This window comes from Oncorhynchus masou, chromosome 22 (genome assembly GCF_036934945.1).
Source record: "Oncorhynchus masou masou isolate Uvic2021 chromosome 22, UVic_Omas_1.1, whole genome shotgun sequence".
NCBI lineage: Eukaryota > Metazoa > Chordata > Actinopteri > Salmoniformes > Salmonidae > Oncorhynchus > Oncorhynchus masou.
The window spans coordinates 2,645,378-2,664,598 of record NC_088233.1 but is presented as its reverse complement, the minus strand read 5'-3'; the positions used below and the strand labels follow the sequence as shown (position 1 = coordinate 2,664,598).

The 19,221-nt window shown below is 40.1% G+C and overlaps 1 pseudogene; it reads left to right on the top strand.

Moving 5' to 3' along the window:
* LOC135508889 (potassium voltage-gated channel subfamily C member 1-like) overlaps positions 1 to 18,016 on the top strand; it is a 55,331-nt pseudogene extending 37,315 nt beyond the window's left edge.
* Positions 18,017 to 19,221: the final 1,205 nt, after the last annotated feature.

Sequence of the window (19,221 nt, the reverse complement as noted above, 5' to 3'; positions counted from 1 at the left end):
TGCCAACATATTCTCCAATATACTGTAGCAGACTGCCAACATATTCTTCAGTATACTGTAGCAGACTGCCAAAATATTCTCCAATATACTGTAGCAGACTGTCAACATATTATCCAATATACTGTAGCAGACTGCCAACATATTCTCCAATATACTGTAGCAGACTGCCAACATATTTTCCAATATACTGTAGCAGACTGCCAACATATTCTCCAATATACTGTAGAAGACTGCCAACATATTCTCGAATATACTGTAGCAGACTGCCAACATATTCTCGAATATACTGTAGCAGACTGCCAACATATTATCCAATATACTGTAGCAGACTGCCATCATATTCTCCAATATACTGTAGCAGACTGTCAACATATTCTCCAGTATACTGTAGCAGACTGCCAACATATTCGCCAATATACTGTAGCAGACTGCCAACATATTCTCCAGTATACTGTAGCAGACTGCCAACATATTCTCCAATATACTGTAGCAGACTGCCATCATATTCTCCAGTATACTGTAGCAGACTGCCAACATATTCTCCAATATACTGTAGCAGACTGCCAACATATTTCTCCAATATACTGTAGCAGACTGCCAACATATTCTCCAATATACTGTAGCAGACTGCCATCTTATTCTCCAGTATACTGTAGCAGACTGCCAACATATTCTCCAATATACTGTAGCAGACTGCCAACATATTCTCCAATATACTGTAGCAGACTGCCAACATATTCTCCAATATACTGTAGCAGACTGCCAACATATTCTCCAATATACTGTAGCAGACTGTCAACATATTCTCCAATATACTGTAGCAGACTGTCAACATATTCTCCAATATACTGTAGCAGACTGCCAACACTCCAATATTCAGACTCCAACATATACTATTCTCCAATATACTGTAGCAGACTGCCAACTTATTCTCCAATATACTGTAGCAGACTGCCAACATATTCTCCAGTATACTGTAGCAGACTGTCAACATATTCTCCAGTATACTGTAGCAGACTGCCAACTTATTATCCAGTATACTGTAGCAGACTGCCAACATATTCTCCAATATACTGTAGCAGACTGTCAACATATTCTCCAATATACTGTAGCAGACTGCCAACATATTCTCCAATATACTGTAGCAGACTGCCAACATATTCTCCAATATACTGTAGCAGACTGCCAACATATTCTCCAATATACTGTAGCAGACTGCCAACATATTCTCCAATATACTGTATCAGACTGCCGACATATTATCCAATATACTGTAGCAGACTGCCAACATATTCTCCAGTATACTGTAGCAGACTGTCAACATATTCTCCAGTATACTGTAGCAGACTGCCATCATATTTTCCAGTATACTGTGGCAGACTGTCAACATATTCTCCAATATACTGTAGCAGACAGGCAACATATTCTCCAATATACTGTAGCAGACTGCCAACATATTCTCCAATATACTGTAGCAGACTGCCAACATATTCTCCAATATACTGTAGCAGACTGCCATCATATTCTCCAGTATACTGTAGCAGACTGCCAACATATTCTCCAGTATACTGTAGCAGACTGTCAACATATTCTCCAATATACTGTAGCAGACTGTCAACATATTCTCCAATATACTGTAGCAGACTGCCAACATATTCTCCAATATACTGTAGCAGACTGCCAACATATTCTCCAATATACTGTAGCAGACTGCCAACATATTATCCAATATATACTGTAGCAGACTGCAAACATATTCTCCAATATACTGTAGCAGACTGCCAACATATTCTCCAGTATACTGTAGCAGACTGCCAACATATTCTCCAGTATACTGTAGCAGACTGTCAACATATTCTCCAATATACTGTAGCAGACTGCCAACATATTCTCCAATATACTGTAGCAGACTGTCAACATATTCCCCAGTATACTGTAGCAGACTGCCAACATATTCTCCAATATACTGTAGCAGACTGCCAACATATTCTCCAGTATACTGTAGCAGACTGTCAACATATTCTCCAATATACTGTAGCAGACTGTCAACATATTCTCCAATATACTGTAGCAGACTGCCAACATATTCTCCAATATACTGTAGCAGACTGTCAACATATTCTCCAATATACTGTAGCAGACTGTCAAAATATTCTCCAATATACTGTAGCAGACTGTCAACATATTCTCCAATATACTGTAGCAGACTGCCAACATATTCTCCAATATACTGTAGCAGACTGCCAACATATTCTCCAGTATACTGTAGCAGACTGCCAACATATTCTCCAATATACTGTAGCAGACTGCCATCATATTCTCCAATATACTGTAGCAGACTGTCAACATATTCTCGAATATACTGTAGCAGACTGCCAACATATTATCCAATATACTGTAGCAGACTGCCATCATATTCTCCAATATACTGTAGCAGACTGTCAACATATTCTCCAGTATACTGTAGCAGACTGCCAACATATTCGCCAATATACTGTAGCAGACTGCCAACATATTCTCCAGTATACTGTAGCAGACTGCCAACATATTCTCCAATATACTGTAGCAGACTGCCATCATATTCTCCAGTATACTGTAGCAGACTGTCAACATATTCTCCAATATACTGTAGCAGACTGCCAACATATTCTCCAATATACTGTAGCAGACTGCCAACATATTCTCCAATATACTGTAGCAGACTGCCATCTTATTCTCCAGTATACTGTAGCAGACTGCCAACATATTCTCCAATATACTGTAGCAGACTGCCAACATATTCTCCAATATACTGTAGCAGACTGCCAACATATTCTCCAATATACTGTAGCAGACTGCCAACATATTCTCCAGTATACTGTACCAGACTGTCAACATATTCTCCAATATACTGTAGCAGACTGTCAACATATTCTCCAATATACTGTAGCAGACTGCCAACATATTCTCCAATATACTGTAGCAGACTGCCAACATATTCTCCAATATACTGTAGCAGACTGCCAACATATTCTCCAATATACTGTAGCAGACTGCCAACTTATTCTCCAATATACTGTAGCAGACTGCCAACATATTCTCCAGTATACTGTAGCAGACTGTCAACATATTCTCCAGTATACTGTAGCAGACTGCCAACTTATTATCCAGTATACTGTAGCAGACTGCCAACATATTCTCCAATATACTGTAGCAGACTGCCAACATATTCTCCAATATACTGTAGCAGACTGCCAACATATTCTCCAATATACTGTAGGAGACTGTCAACATATTCTCCAATATACTGTAGCAGACTGCCAACATATTCTCCAATATACTGTAGCAGACTGCCAACATATTCTCCAATATACTGTAGCAGACTGCCAACATATTCTCCAATATACTGTAGCAGACTGCCAACATATTCTCCAATATACTGTATCAGACTGCCGACATATTATCCAATATACTGTAGCAGACTGCCAACATATTCTCCAGTATACTGTAGCAGACTGTCAACATATTCTCCAGTATACTGTAGCAGACTGCCATCATATTTTCCAGTATACTGTGGCAGACTGTCAACATATTCTCCAATATACTGTAGCAGACAGGCAACATATTCTCCAATATACTGTAGCAGACTGCCAACATATTCTCCAATATACTGTAGCAGACTGCCAACATATTCTCCAATATACTGTAGCAGACTGCCATCATATTCTCCAGTATACTGTAGCAGACTGCCAACATATTCTCCAGTATACTGTAGCAGACTGTCAACATATTCTCCAATATACTGTAGCAGACTGTCAACATATTCTCCAATATACTGTAGCAGACTGCCAACATATTCTCCAATATACTGTAGCAGACTGCCAACATATTCTCCAATATACTGTAGCAGACTGTCAACATATTCCCCAGTATACTGTAGCAGACTGCCAACATATTCTCCAGTATACTGTAGCAGACTGTCAACATATTCTCCAGTATACTGTAGCAGACTGCCAACATATTCTCCAATATACTGTAGCAGACTGCCATCATATTCTCCAGTATACTGTAGCAGACTGCCAACATATTCTCCAATATACTGTAGCAGACTGCCAACATATTCTCCAATATACTGTAGCAGACTGCCAACATATTCTCCAATATACTGTAGCAGACTGCCAACATATTCTCCAGTATACTGTACCAGACTGTCAACATATTCTCCAATATACTGTAGCAGACTGTCAACATATTCTCCAATATACTGTAGCAGACTGCCAACATATTCTCCAATATACTGTAGCAGACTGCCAACATATTCTCCAATATACTGTAGCAGACTGCCAACATATTCTCCAATATACTGTAGCAGACTGCCAACTTATTCTCCAATATACTGTAGCAGACTGCCAACATATTCTCCAGTATACTGTAGCAGACTGTCAACATATTCTCCAGTATACTGTAGCAGACTGCCAACTTATTATCCAGTATACTGTAGCAGACTGCCAACATATTCTCCAATATACTGTAGCAGACTGCCAACATATTCTCCAATATACTGTAGCAGACTGCCAACATATTCTCCAATATACTGTAGGAGACTGTCAACATATTCTCCAATATACTGTAGCAGACTGCCAACATATTCTCCAATATACTGTAGCAGACTGCCAACATATTCTCCAATATACTGTAGCAGACTGCCAACATATTCTCCAATATACTGTAGCAGACTGCCAACATATTCTCCAATATACTGTATCAGACTGCCGACATATTATCCAATATACTGTAGCAGACTGCCAACATATTCTCCAGTATACTGTAGCAGACTGTCAACATATTCTCCAGTATACTGTAGCAGACTGCCATCATATTTTCCAGTATACTGTGGCAGACTGTCAACATATTCTCCAATATACTGTAGCAGACAGGCAACATATTCTCCAATATACTGTAGCAGACTGCCAACATATTCTCCAATATACTGTAGCAGACTGCCAACATATTCTCCAATATACTGTAGCAGACTGCCATCATATTCTCCAGTATACTGTAGCAGACTGCCAACATATTCTCCAGTATACTGTAGCAGACTGTCAACATATTCTCCAATATACTGTAGCAGACTGTCAACATATTCTCCAATATACTGTAGCAGACTGCCAACATATTCTCCAATATACTGTAGCAGACTGCCAACATATTCTCCAATATACTGTAGCAGACTGCCAACATATTATCCAATATATACTGTAGCAGACTGCAAACATATTCTCCAATATACTGTAGCAGACTGCCAACATATTCTCCAGTATACTGTAGCAGACTGCCAACATATTCTCCAGTATACTGTAGCAGACTGTCAACATATTCTCCAATATACTGTAGCAGACTGCCAACATATTCTCCAATATACTGTAGCAGACTGTCAACATATTCCCCAGTATACTGTAGCAGACTGCCAACATATTCTCCAATATACTGTAGCAGACTGCCAACATATTCTCCAGTATACTGTAGCAGACTGTCAACATATTCTCCAATATACTGTAGCAGACTGTCAACATATTCTCCAATATACTGTAGCAGACTGCCAACATATTCTCCAATATACTGTAGCAGACTGTCAACATATTCTCCAATATACTGTAGCAGACTGTCAAAATATTCTCCAATATACTGTAGCAGACTGTCAACATATTCTCCAATATACTGTAGCAGACTGCCAACATATTCTCCAATATACTGTAGCAGACTGCCAACATATTCTCCAGTATACTGTAGCAGACTTCCAACATATTCTCCAATATACTGTAGCAGACTGCCATCATATTCTCCAATATACTGTAGCAGACTGTCAACATATTCTCGAATATACTGTAGCAGACTGCCAACATATTATCCAATATACTGTAGCAGACTGCCATCATATTCTCCAATATACTGTAGCAGACTGTCAACATATTCTCCAGTATACTGTAGCAGACTGCCAACATATTCGCCAATATACTGTAGCAGACTGCCAACATATTCTCCAGTATACTGTAGCAGACTGCCAACATATTCTCCAATATACTGTAGCAGACTGCCATCATATTCTCCAGTATACTGTAGCAGACTGCCAACATATTCTCCAATATACTGTAGCAGACTGCCAACATATTCTCCAATATACTGTAGCAGACTGCCAACATATTCTCCAATATACTGTAGCAGACTGCCATCTTATTCTCCAGTATACTGTAGCAGACTGCCAACATATTCTCCAATATACTGTAGCAGACTGCCAACATATTCTCCAATATACTGTAGCAGACTGCCAACATATTCTCCAATATACTGTAGCAGACTGCCAACATATTCTCCAGTATACTGTACCAGACTGTCAACATATTCTCCAATATACTGTAGCAGACTGTCAACATATTCTCCAATATACTGTAGCAGACTGCCAACATATTCTCCAATATACTGTAGCAGACTGCCAACATATTCTCCAATATACTGTAGCAGACTGCCAACATATTCTCCAATATACTGTAGCAGACTGCCAACTTATTCTCCAATATACTGTAGCAGACTGCCAACATATTCTCCAGTATACTGTAGCAGACTGTCAACATATTCTCCAGTATACTGTAGCAGACTGCCAACTTATTATCCAGTATACTGTAGCAGACTGCCAACATATTCTCCAATATACTGTAGCAGACTGCCAACATATTCTCCAATATACTGTAGCAGACTGCCAACATATTCTCCAATATACTGTAGGAGACTGTCAACATATTCTCCAATATACTGTAGCAGACTGCCAACATATTCTCCAATATACTGTAGCAGACTGCCAACATATTCTCCAATATACTGTAGCAGACTGCCAACATATTCTCCAATATACTGTAGCAGACTGCCAACATATTCTCCAATATACTGTATCAGACTGCCAACATATTATCCAATATACTGTAGCAGACTGCCAACATATTCTCCAGTATACTGTAGCAGACTCTCAACATATTCTCCAGTATACTGTAGCAGACTGCCAACATATTTTCCAGTATACTGTGGCAGACTGTCAACATATTCTCCAATATACTGTAGCAGACAGGCAACATATTCTCCAATATACTGTAGCAGACTGCCAACATATTCTCCAATATACTGTAGCAGACTGCCAACATATTCTCCAATATACTGTAGCAGACTGCCATCATATTCTCCAGTATACTGTAGCAGACTGCCAACATATTCTCCAGTATACTGTAGCAGACTGTCAACATATTCTCCAATATACTGTAGCAGACTGTCAACATATTCTCCAATATACTGTAGCAGACTGCCAACATATTCTCCAATATACTGTAGCAGACTGCCAACATATTCTCCAATATACTGTAGCAGACTGCCAACATATTATCCAATATATACTGTAGCAGACTGCAAACATATTCTCCAATATACTGTAGCAGACTGCCAACATATTCTCCAGTATACTGTAGCAGACTGCCAACATATTCTCCAGTATACTGTAGCAGACTGTCAACATATTCTCCAATATACTGTAGCAGACTGCCAACATATTCTCCAATATACTGTAGCAGACTGTCAACATATTCCCCAGTATACTGTAGCAGACTGCCAACATATTCTCCAATATACTGTAGCAGACTGCCAACATATTCTCCAATATACTGTAGCAGACTGTCAACATATTCTCCAATATACTGTAGCAGACTGTCAAAATATTCTCCAATATACTGTAGCAGACTGCCAACATATTCTCCAATATACTGTAGCATGCTGCCAACATATTCTCCAATATACTGTAGCAGACTGCCAACATATTCTCCAATATACTGTAGCAGACTGCCAACATATTCTCCAATATACTGTATCAGACTGCCAACATATTATCCAATATACTGTAGCAGACTGCCAACATATTCTCCAGTATACTGTAGCAGACTGCCAACATATTCTCCAGTATACTGTAGCAGACTGCCAACATATTCTCCAATATACTGTAGCAGACTGTCAACATATTCTCCAATATACTGTAGCAGACTGCCAACATATTCTCCAATATACTGTAGCAGACTGCCAACATATTCTCCAGTATACTGTAGCAGACTGCCAACATATTCTCCAATATACTGTAGCAGACTGCCATCATATTCTCCAGTATACTGTAGCAGACTGCCAACATATTCTCCAATATACTGTAGTAGACTGCCAACATATTCTCCAATATACTGTAGCAGACTGCCAACATATTTTCCAATATACTGTAGCAGACTGCCAACATATTCTCCAATATACTGTAGCAGACTGCCAACATATTCTCCAATATACTGTAGCAGACTGCCAACATATTCTCCGATATACTGTAGCAGACTGCCAACATATTATCCAATATACTGTAGCAGACTGCCATCATATTCTCCAATATACTGTAGCAGACTGTCAACATATTCTCCAATATACTGTAGCAGACTGCCAACATATTCTCTAATATACTGTAGCAGACTGCCAACATATTCTCCAGTATACTGTAGCAGACTGTCAACATATTCTCCAGTATACTGTAGCAGACTGCCATCATGTTCTCCAGTATACTGTAGCAGACTGCCAACATATTTTCCAATATACTGTAGCAGACTGCCAACATATTCTCCAATATACTGTAGCAGACTGCCAACATATTCTCCAATATACTGTAGCAGACTGCCAACATATTATCAAATATACTGTAGCAGACTGCCATCATATTCTCCAATATACTGTAGCAGACTGTCAACATATTCTCCAATATAATGTAGCAGACTGCCAACATATTCTCCAATATACTGTAGCAGACTGTCAACATATTCTCCAGTATACTGTAGCAGACTGCCAACATGTTCTCCAATATACTGTAGCAGACTGCCAACATATTCTCCAATATACTGTAGCAGACTGCCAACATATTCTCCAATATACTGTAGCAGACTGTCAACATATTCTCCAGTATACTGTAGCAGACTGCCAACATGTTCTCCAATATACTGTAGCAGACTGCCAACATATTCTCCAATATACTGTAGCAGACTGCCAACATATTCTCCAGTATACCCTAGCAGACTGCCAACATATTCTCCAATATACTGTAGCAGACTGTCAACATATTCTCCAGTATACTGTAGCAGACTGTCAACATATTCTCCAATATACTGTAGCAGACTGCCAACATATTCTCCAATATACTGTAGCAGACTGCCATCATATTCTCCAATATACTGTAGCAGACTGTCAACATATTCTCCAGTATACTGTAGCAGACTGCCAACATATTCTCCAATATACTGTAGCAGACTGCCAACATATTCTCCAATATACTGTAGCAGACTGCCAACATATTCTCCAATATACTGTAGCAGACTGCCAACATATTCTCCAATATACTGTAGCAGACTGCCAACATATTCTCCAGTATACTGTAGCAGACTGCCAACATATTCTCCAATATACTGTAGCAGACTGCCAACATATTCTCCAATATACTGTAGCAGACTGCCAACATATTCTTCAGTATACTGTAGCAGACTGCCAACATATTATCCAATATAATGTAGCAGACTGCCAACATATTCTCCAATATACTGTAGCAGACTGCCAACATATTATCCAATATACTGTAGCAGACTGCCAACATATTCTCCAATATACTGTAGCAGACTGCCAACATATTTTCCAATATACTGTAGCAGACTGCCAACATATTCTCCAATATACTGTAGCAGACTGCCAACATATTCTCCAATATACTGTAGCAGACTGCCAACATATTCTCCAATATACTGTAGCAGACTGCCAACATATTATCCAATATACTGTAGCAGACTGCCATCATATTCTCCAATATACTGTAGCAGACTGTCAACATATTCTCCAATATACTGTAGCAGACTGCCAACATATTCTCTAATATACTGTAGCAGACTGCCAACATATTCTCCAGTACACTGTAGCAGACTGTCAACATATTCTCCAGTATACTGTAGCAGACTGCCATCATGTTCTCCAGTATACTGTAGCAGACTGCCAACATATTTTCCAATATACTGTAGCAGACTGCCAACATATTCTCCAATATACTGTAGCAGACTGCCAACATATTCTCCAATATACTGTAGCAGACTGCCAACATATTATCAAATATACTGTAGCAGACTTCCATCATATTCTCCAATATACTGTAGCAGACTGTCAACATATTCTCCAATATACTGTAGCAGACTGCCAACATATTCTCCAATATACTGTAGCAGACTGCCAACATATTCTCCAATATACTGTAGCAGACTGCCAACATATTCTCCAGTATACTGTAGCAGACTGTCAACATATTCTCCAATATACTGTAGCAGGCTGTCAACATATTCTCCAATATACTGTAGCAGACTGCCAACATATTCTCCAATATACTGTAGCAGACTGCCAACATATTCTCCAATATACTGTAGCAGACTGCCAACATATTCTCCAATATACTGTAGCAGACTGCCAACATATTCTCCAATATACTGTAGCAGACTGCCAACATATTCTCCAATATACTGTAGGAGACTGTCAACATATTCTCCAATATACTGTAGCAGACTGCCAACTTATTCTCCAATATACTGTAGCAGACTGCCAACATATTCTCCAGTATACTGTAGCAGACTGTCAACATATTCTCCAATATACTGTAGCAGACTGCCAACATATTCTCCAATATACTGTAGCAGACTGCCAACATATTCTCCAATATACTGTAGCAGACTGCCAACATATTATCCAATATACTGTAGCAGACTGCCATCATATTCTTCAATATACTGTAGCAGACTGCCAACATATTCTCCAATATACTGTAGCAGACTGCCAACATATTCTCCAATATACTGTAGCAGACTGCCAACATATTATCAAATATACTGTAGCAGACTGCCATCATATTCTTCAATATACTGTAGCAGACTGCCAACATATTCTCCAATATACTGTAGCAGACTGCCAACATATTATCCAATATACTGTAGCAGACTGCCATCATATTCTTCAATATACTGTAGCAGACTGTCAACATATTCTCCAATATACTGTAGCAGACTGCCAACATATTCTCCAATATACTGTAGCAGACTGCCAACATATTCTCCAATATACTGTAGCAGACTGCCAACATATTCTCCAGTATACTGTAGCAGACTGTCAACATATTCTCCAATATACTGTAGCAGGCTGTCAACATATTCTCCAATATACTGTAGCAGACTGCCAACATATTCTCCAATATACTGTAGCAGACTGCCAACATATTCTCCAATATACTGTAGCAGACTGCCAACATATTCTCCAATATACTGTAGCAGACTGCCAACATATTCTCCAATATACTGTAGCAGACTGCCAACATATTCTCCAATATACTGTAGGAGACTGTCAACATATTCTCCAATATACTGTAGCAGACTGTCAACATATTCTCCAATATACTGTAGGAGACTGTCAACATATTCTCCAATATACTGTAGCAGACTGTCAACATATTCTCCAATATACTGTAGCAGACTACCATCATATTCTCCAATATACTGTAGCAGACTGCCAACATATTCTCCAATATACTGTAGCAGACTGCCAACATATTCTCCAATATACTGTAGCAGACTGTAAACATATTCTCCAGTATACTGTAGCAGACTGCCAACATATTCTCCAATATACTGTAGCAGACTGTCAACATATTCCCCAGTATACTGTAGCAGACTGCCAACATATTCTCCAATATACTGTAGCAGACTGTCAACATATTCCCCAGTATACTGTAGCAGACTGCCAACATATTCTCCAATATACTGTAGCAGACTGCCAACATATTCTCCAGTATACTGTAGCAGACTGTCAACATATTCTCCAATATACTGTAGCAGACTGTCAACATATTCTCCAATATACTGTAGCAGACTGTCAACATATTCTCCAATATACTGTAGCAGACTGCCAACATATTCTCCAATATACTGTAGCAGACTGCCAACACATTCTCCAGTATACTGTAGCAGACTGCCAACATATTCTCAAATATACTGTAGCAGACTGCCAACATATTCTCCAATATACTGTAGCAGACTACCATCATATTCTCCAATATACTGTAGCAGACTGCCAACATATTCTCCAATATACTGTAGCAGACTACCATCATATTCTCCAATATACTGTAGCAGACTGGCAACATATTCTCCAATATACTGTAGCAGACTGCCAACATATTCTCCAATATACTGTAGCAGACTGCCAACATATTCTCCAATATACTGTAGCAGACTGCCAACATATTCTCCAATATACTGTAGGAGACTGTCAACATATTCTCCAATATACTGTAGCAGACTGCCAACTTATTCTCCAATATACTGTAGCAGACTGCCAACATATTCTCCAATATACTGTAGCAGACTGTCAACATATTCTCCAATATACTGTAGCAGACTACCATCATATTCTCCAATATACTGTAGCAGACTGCCAACATATTCTCCAATATACTGTAGCAGACTGCCAACATATTCTCCAATATACTGTAGCAGACTGTAAACATATTCTCCAGTATACTGTAGCAGACTGCCAACATATTCTCCAATATACTGTAGCAGACTGTCAACATATTCCCCAGTATACTGTAGCAGACTGCCAACATATTCTCCAGTATACTGTAGCAGACTGTCAACATATTCTCCAATATACTGTAGCAGACTGTCAACATATTCTCCAATATACTGTAGCAGACTGCCATCATATTCTCCAATATACTGTAGCAGACTGTCAAAATATTCTCCAATATACTGTAGCAGACTGCCAACATATTCTCCAATATACTGTAGCAGACTGCCAACATATTCTCCAATATACTGTAGCAGACTGCCAACATATTCTCCAATATACTGTAGCAGACTGACAACATATTCTCCAATATACTGTATCAGACTGCCAACATATTATCCAATATACTGTAGCAGACTGCCAACATATTCTCCAATATACTGTAGCAGACTGTCAACATATTCTCCAATATACTGTAGCAGACTGCCAACATATTCTCCAATATACTGTAGCAGACTGTCAACATATTCTCCAATATACTGTATCAGACTGGCAACATATTCTCCAATATACTGTAGCAGACTGCCAACATATTCTCCAATATACTGTAGCAGACTGCCAACATATTCTCCAATATACTGTAGCAGACTGCCAACATATTCTCCAGTATACTGTAGCAGACTGCCAACATATTCTCCAATATACTGTAGCAGACTGCCAACATATTCTCCAATATACTGTAGCAGACTGTCAACATATTCTCCAATATACTGTAGCAGACTGCCAACATATACTCCAATATACTGTAGCAGACTGCAAACATATTCTCCAATATACTGTAGCAGACTGCCAACATATTCTCCAGTATACTGTAGCAGACTGTCAACATATTCTCCAATATACTGTAGCAGACTGTCAACATATTCTCCAATATACTGTAGCAGACTGCCAACATATACTCCAATATACTGTAGCAGACTGTCAACATATTCTCCAATATACTGTAGCAGACTGTCAACATATTCTCCAATATACTGTAGCAGACTGCCAACTTATTCTCCAATATACTGTAGCAGACTGCCAACATATTCTCCAATATACTGTAGCAGACTGCCAACATATTCTCCAGTATACTGTAGCAGACTGTCAACATATTCTCCAATATACTGTAGCAGACTGCCAACATATTCTCCAATATACTGTAGCAGACTGCCAACATATTCTCCAGTATATTGTAGCAGACTGTCAACATATTCTCAAATATACTGTAGCAGACTGCCAACATATTCTCCAATATACTGTAGCAGACTGTCAACATATTCTCCAATATACTGTAGCAGACTACCATCATATTCTCCAATATACTGTAGCAGACTGTCAACATATTCTCCAATATACTGTAGCAGACTGCCAACATATTCTCCAATATACTGTAGCAGACTGTCAACATATTCTCCAATATACTGTAGCAGACTGTCAACATATTCTCCAATATACTGTAGGAGACTGTCAACATATTCTCCAATATACTGTAGCAGACTGCCAACATATTCTCCAGTATACTGTAGCAGACTGTCAACATATTCTCCAATATACTGTAGCAGACTGCCAACATATTCTCCAATATACTGTAGCAGACTGCCAACATATTCTCCAGTATATTGTAGCAGACTGTCAACATATTCTCAAATATACTGTAGCAGACTGCCAACATATTCTCCAATATACTGTAGCAGACTGTCAACATATTCTCCAATATACTGTAGCAGACTACCATCATATTCTCCAATATACTGTAGCAGACTGTCAACATATTCTCCAATATACTGTAGCAGACTGCCAACATATTCTCCAATATACTGTAGCAGACTGTCAACATATTCTCAATATACTGAGCAGACTGTCAATACATACTCTCAATATACTACTAGAGACTGTCAACATATTCTCCAATATACTACTAGACAGACTGTCAACATATTCTATACAGACAGACTGCCAATATCACTACTACTGAGCAGACTGCACAACATATTCTCCACACTCATACTGTAGCAGACTGCAACACATTCTCACACTAATACTGGAGAATACCACTGTATTCCCAATATACTGTAGGACATGTCAACATTTGTTCTCCAATATACTGTAGCAGACTGCAACATTTCTCCAATATACTGAGACAGACAAGGCTGACATGGTTCCATCATAGAGACAGACAAGGCTGACATGGTTCCATCATAGAGCAGACAAGGCTGACATGGTTCCATCATAGAGACAGACAAGGCTGACATTTCCATCATAGAGACAGACAAGGCTGACATGGTTCCATCATAGAGACAGACAAGGCTGAACATGGTTCCATCATAGAGACAGACAAGGCTGACATGGTTCCATCATAGAGACAGACAAGGCTGACATGGTTCCAATATACTGAGACAGACAAGGCTGACATGGTTCCATCATAGAGACAGACAAGGCTGACATGGTTCCATCCAATATAGAGCAGACAAGGCAACATGGTTCTCATCATAGAGACAGACAAGGCTGACATGGTTCCATCATAGAGACAGACTGCCAACATGGTTCCATCAATAGAGACAGACAAGGCTGACATGGTTCCATCATAGAGACAGACAAGGCACATGGTTCCATATACTGAGACAGACAAGGCTGACATGGTTCCATATAGTTCCATTCAGACAAGGCTGCCACATGGTTCCATCATAAACCATTCAAGGCTGACATGGTTCCATCATGTTGTTGAACAAGCTGACTACTTCCATCATAGAGACAGACAAGGCTGAATGGTTCCATCACACACTCAATACATACTACATGACCATCATAATACATACAAGGCTGACATGGTCCATCATAGAGACAGACAAGGCTGACATGGTTCCATCATACATACAAGGCTGACACACTCCATCATAGAGACAGACAAGGCTGAATGGTTCCATCACTACTGACACACAAGGCTACATGGTTCCATCATAGAGACAGACAAGGCTACTACATGACACACTAGAGACAGACAGAATACATGGTTCCATCATAGACAGACAAGGCTGACATGGTTCCATCATGACATTGTCAAGGCTGACATTTGTTCCATTAGAGACAGACAAAAATGGTTCCATCAAGAGACAGACAAGGCTGACATGGTTCCATCACAGAGACAGACAAGGCTGACATGGTTCCATCATAGAGACAGACAAGGCTGACATGGTTCCATCATAGAGACAGACAAGGCTGACATGGTTCCATCATAGAGACAGACAAGGCTGACATGGTTCCATCATAGAGACAGACAAGGCTGACATGGTTCCATCATAGAGACAGACAAGGCTGACATGGTTCCATCATAGAGACAGACAAGGCTGACATGGTTCCATCATAGAGACAGACAAGGCTGACATGGTTCCATCATAGAGACAGACAAGGCTGACATGGTTCCATCATAGAGACAGACAAGGCTGACATGGTTCCATCATAGAGACAGACAAGGCTGACATGGTTCCATCATAGAGACAGACAAGGCTGACATGGTTCCATCATAGAGACAGACAAGGCTGACATGGTTCCTTCATAGAGACAGACAAGGCTGACATGGTTCCATCATAGAGACAGACAAGGCTGACATGGTTCCATCATAGAGACAGACAAGGCTGACATGGTTCCATCATAGAGACAGACAAGGCTGACATGGTTCCATCATAGAGACAGACAAGGCTGACATGGTTCCATCATAGAGACAGACAAGGCTGACATGGTTCCATCATAGAGACAGACAAGGCTGACATGGTTCCATCATAGAGACAGACAAGGCTGACATGGTTCCATCATAGAGACAGACAAGGCTGACATGGTTCCATCATAGAGACAGACAAGGCTGACATGGTTCCATCATAGAGACAGACAAGGCTGACATGGTTCCATCATAGAGACAGACAAGGCTGACATGGTTCCATCATAGAGACAGACAAGGCTGACATGGTTCCATCATAGAGACAGACAAGGCTGACATGGTTCCATCATAGAGACAGACAAGGCTGACATGGTTCCATCATAGAGCCAGACAAGGCTAACATTCCAACTGAAGGTTATGACAAGCCTTGGAGCTTCCTAAACAGCATGTCTGGCATGAGCGGCCATGATGCCTCTGCAGTGTCGTCCTCCTGCGTTTCCTCCCCCAAGTCCATACTGTCTCCTCCAGCACTCTCCTTCCCACATCCCATCCATTCTCTTAACTCTAGCATGGTTCACCAGGACACTTTGGGCTTGTCCATACTCAACCCCTAACGGTAGCCCCTACTCGCTGGACACGTGAAGATCTGAGAGGATTGGATAGGTGTAGGCAATATGGTGATAGCTCCACCTAGCCTATCAGAGGGCAATGTGGAGTTGTCACCATAATGCTTAACCCTCTCCAAACCCCTCAGAAAACCAAGTGGCTTGGGGTTGTTTCTGAACAAATCCTATCACTATGTGACTTGCTCTCTCCTCATCTCTCTGATCTCCTCCTCTCTCCTCTCCACTGCTCTCTCCTCCTCTCTCCTATCTACTGCTCTCTCCTCCTCTCTCCTCTCCACTGCTCTCTCCTCATCTCTCATCTCTTCTCCTCCTCTCTCCTCATCTCTCCTCCTCCTCTCTACTCTCCACTGCTCTCTCCTCATCTCTCCTCTCCACTGCTCTCTCCTCATCTCTCCTCTCATCCTCCTCTCTCCTCTCCACTGCTCTCTCCTCCTCTCCCCTCTCCGCTGCTCTCTCCCCATTTCTCCTCTCCACTGCTCTCTCCTCATCTCTCCTCTCTACTGCTCTCTCATCCTCCTCTCTCCTCTCCGCTGCTCTCTTTTCTCTACTACTGTCTTCTTTCTTCACAGATTTGGTTTTACACTGGCCTTTCTTCCTGTTTTCCTTTCTTCCTGTTTTCCTTACTTCCTGCTGTCCTTTCATCCTGCTGTCCTTTCTTCCTGCTCTCCTTACTTCCAGCTGTCCTTACTTCCTGCTGTCCTTACTTCCTGCTGTCCTTACTTCCTGCTGTCCTTACTTCCTGCTGTCCTTTCTCCTTGTCTTGGGCGTGTCATCAGCTCCAGTTCATATTCAGTACTGCCATACGGGCCTCTTTGCATTGATTACCCAGTTCAGCTGCAGAGATAGCTCCAGTAAAGCATTGATGATATATACTAGTCTGATACAGGATATTATCCCCTATTGTCTATATGTTCTCCCTTTCTATACTTGCCTGTTGCTTTTGATTTCTCATACTTTTGATTTCTCATACTTTTGATTTCTCTTACTTTAGATTTTTCGTTCTATATTAATAACTTTCCCTCTGCTTTTTTAAAACAAAAAACTTGTGAAAGAAAGACAATTTCATAAGATGTATTTAACCCCTGCTTTATAATGTTTATGATGCTGAAGCTATGGTTTTACTTATTGGGAGTGTTCAGCTCCCAGCTGTCAGCTGTGGCTCAATGGCACCATATTCCCTACATAATGCATCACTTTTGATCAGAGCTCTAAAAACCCTGGTCCAATGTTGTGCACTTTATAGGTAATAGGGTGCCATTTTGGGAGTCCCGCAGTCCCGTTGTTGAGTATTTCCCGTGAAGTATTTATTTGTTGCAAAGTTGATAAGTTCTAAAATATGAGACTTGACAAAGACTTTGTAAACTCTGAGAGTGGCAGTTCAGATCCCCCCCCCAAAATCTGGAATGAATAGAGATCTAGAATGCTGAAGATTCTAGAACGATGAAATGGTGACGAATCTTTTTTGATACTAGCGATGATATTTTGTTGTCAACAGAAACAAAACTGTGGTTTCATTTGCATGTGTTGCATGAGATATTATGTTCAACACGAGAAGCTAACTATCACATGTAAGAAAAACACTGTTTTCTTTCAAAAGCTTCTTTTTTCATGATGCACACTTGAAATCAGCTTATTCTATAGCAAGAGACTCTTAGTAGAAAGGTTTTATGTAGCTGAAACATTTTTCCCTTTCCCAAATCAGGTATTGTTAACTTACTGTATGGTTTTAGGCAGGGGTTGGAACCAAAATTATTGTCCAATTGTTTCGTTCTAAACTAGCTAACAAGCTTGTGTGTTAACAGCGGCACCATAATTCAAATATAAATAAATAAAAAGTCTTAAGGCCTTTGCTGACTGTATGTCGGAATCAGTCTTTTGCGATCATCACGTCACATTGTGCGATGTTACCAAATTAAAATCTTGACATCAACCTGGCCAGATGGCAAGATTTGCTTCAGTTTTGTCGTCACATTCTGCGATCGACTTGAGAGGCTTCGTCGACCGACGTCGTCTACGTCAACTGCAGCGTTGTGTTTGATCTGCCCTTATGACAGCACCAGCAATGCACGCCCATCTCTATCCTTATGAGAGTTAATTGAGTTTGGAAAAACTGAAAATAGAATCAGAATCAAAAAATAGAATCAGAATCAGAAAATAGAACTCAGAATCAAATAGGCTTCCCTGAAATAACGTGGTCGGTGTGGTAGATTTTGTTTGGGGGGGGGATTGGTGATTTTGTGCATTTATCAAAATCCTATCAGGTAACCTGATTTCAGATGTCAT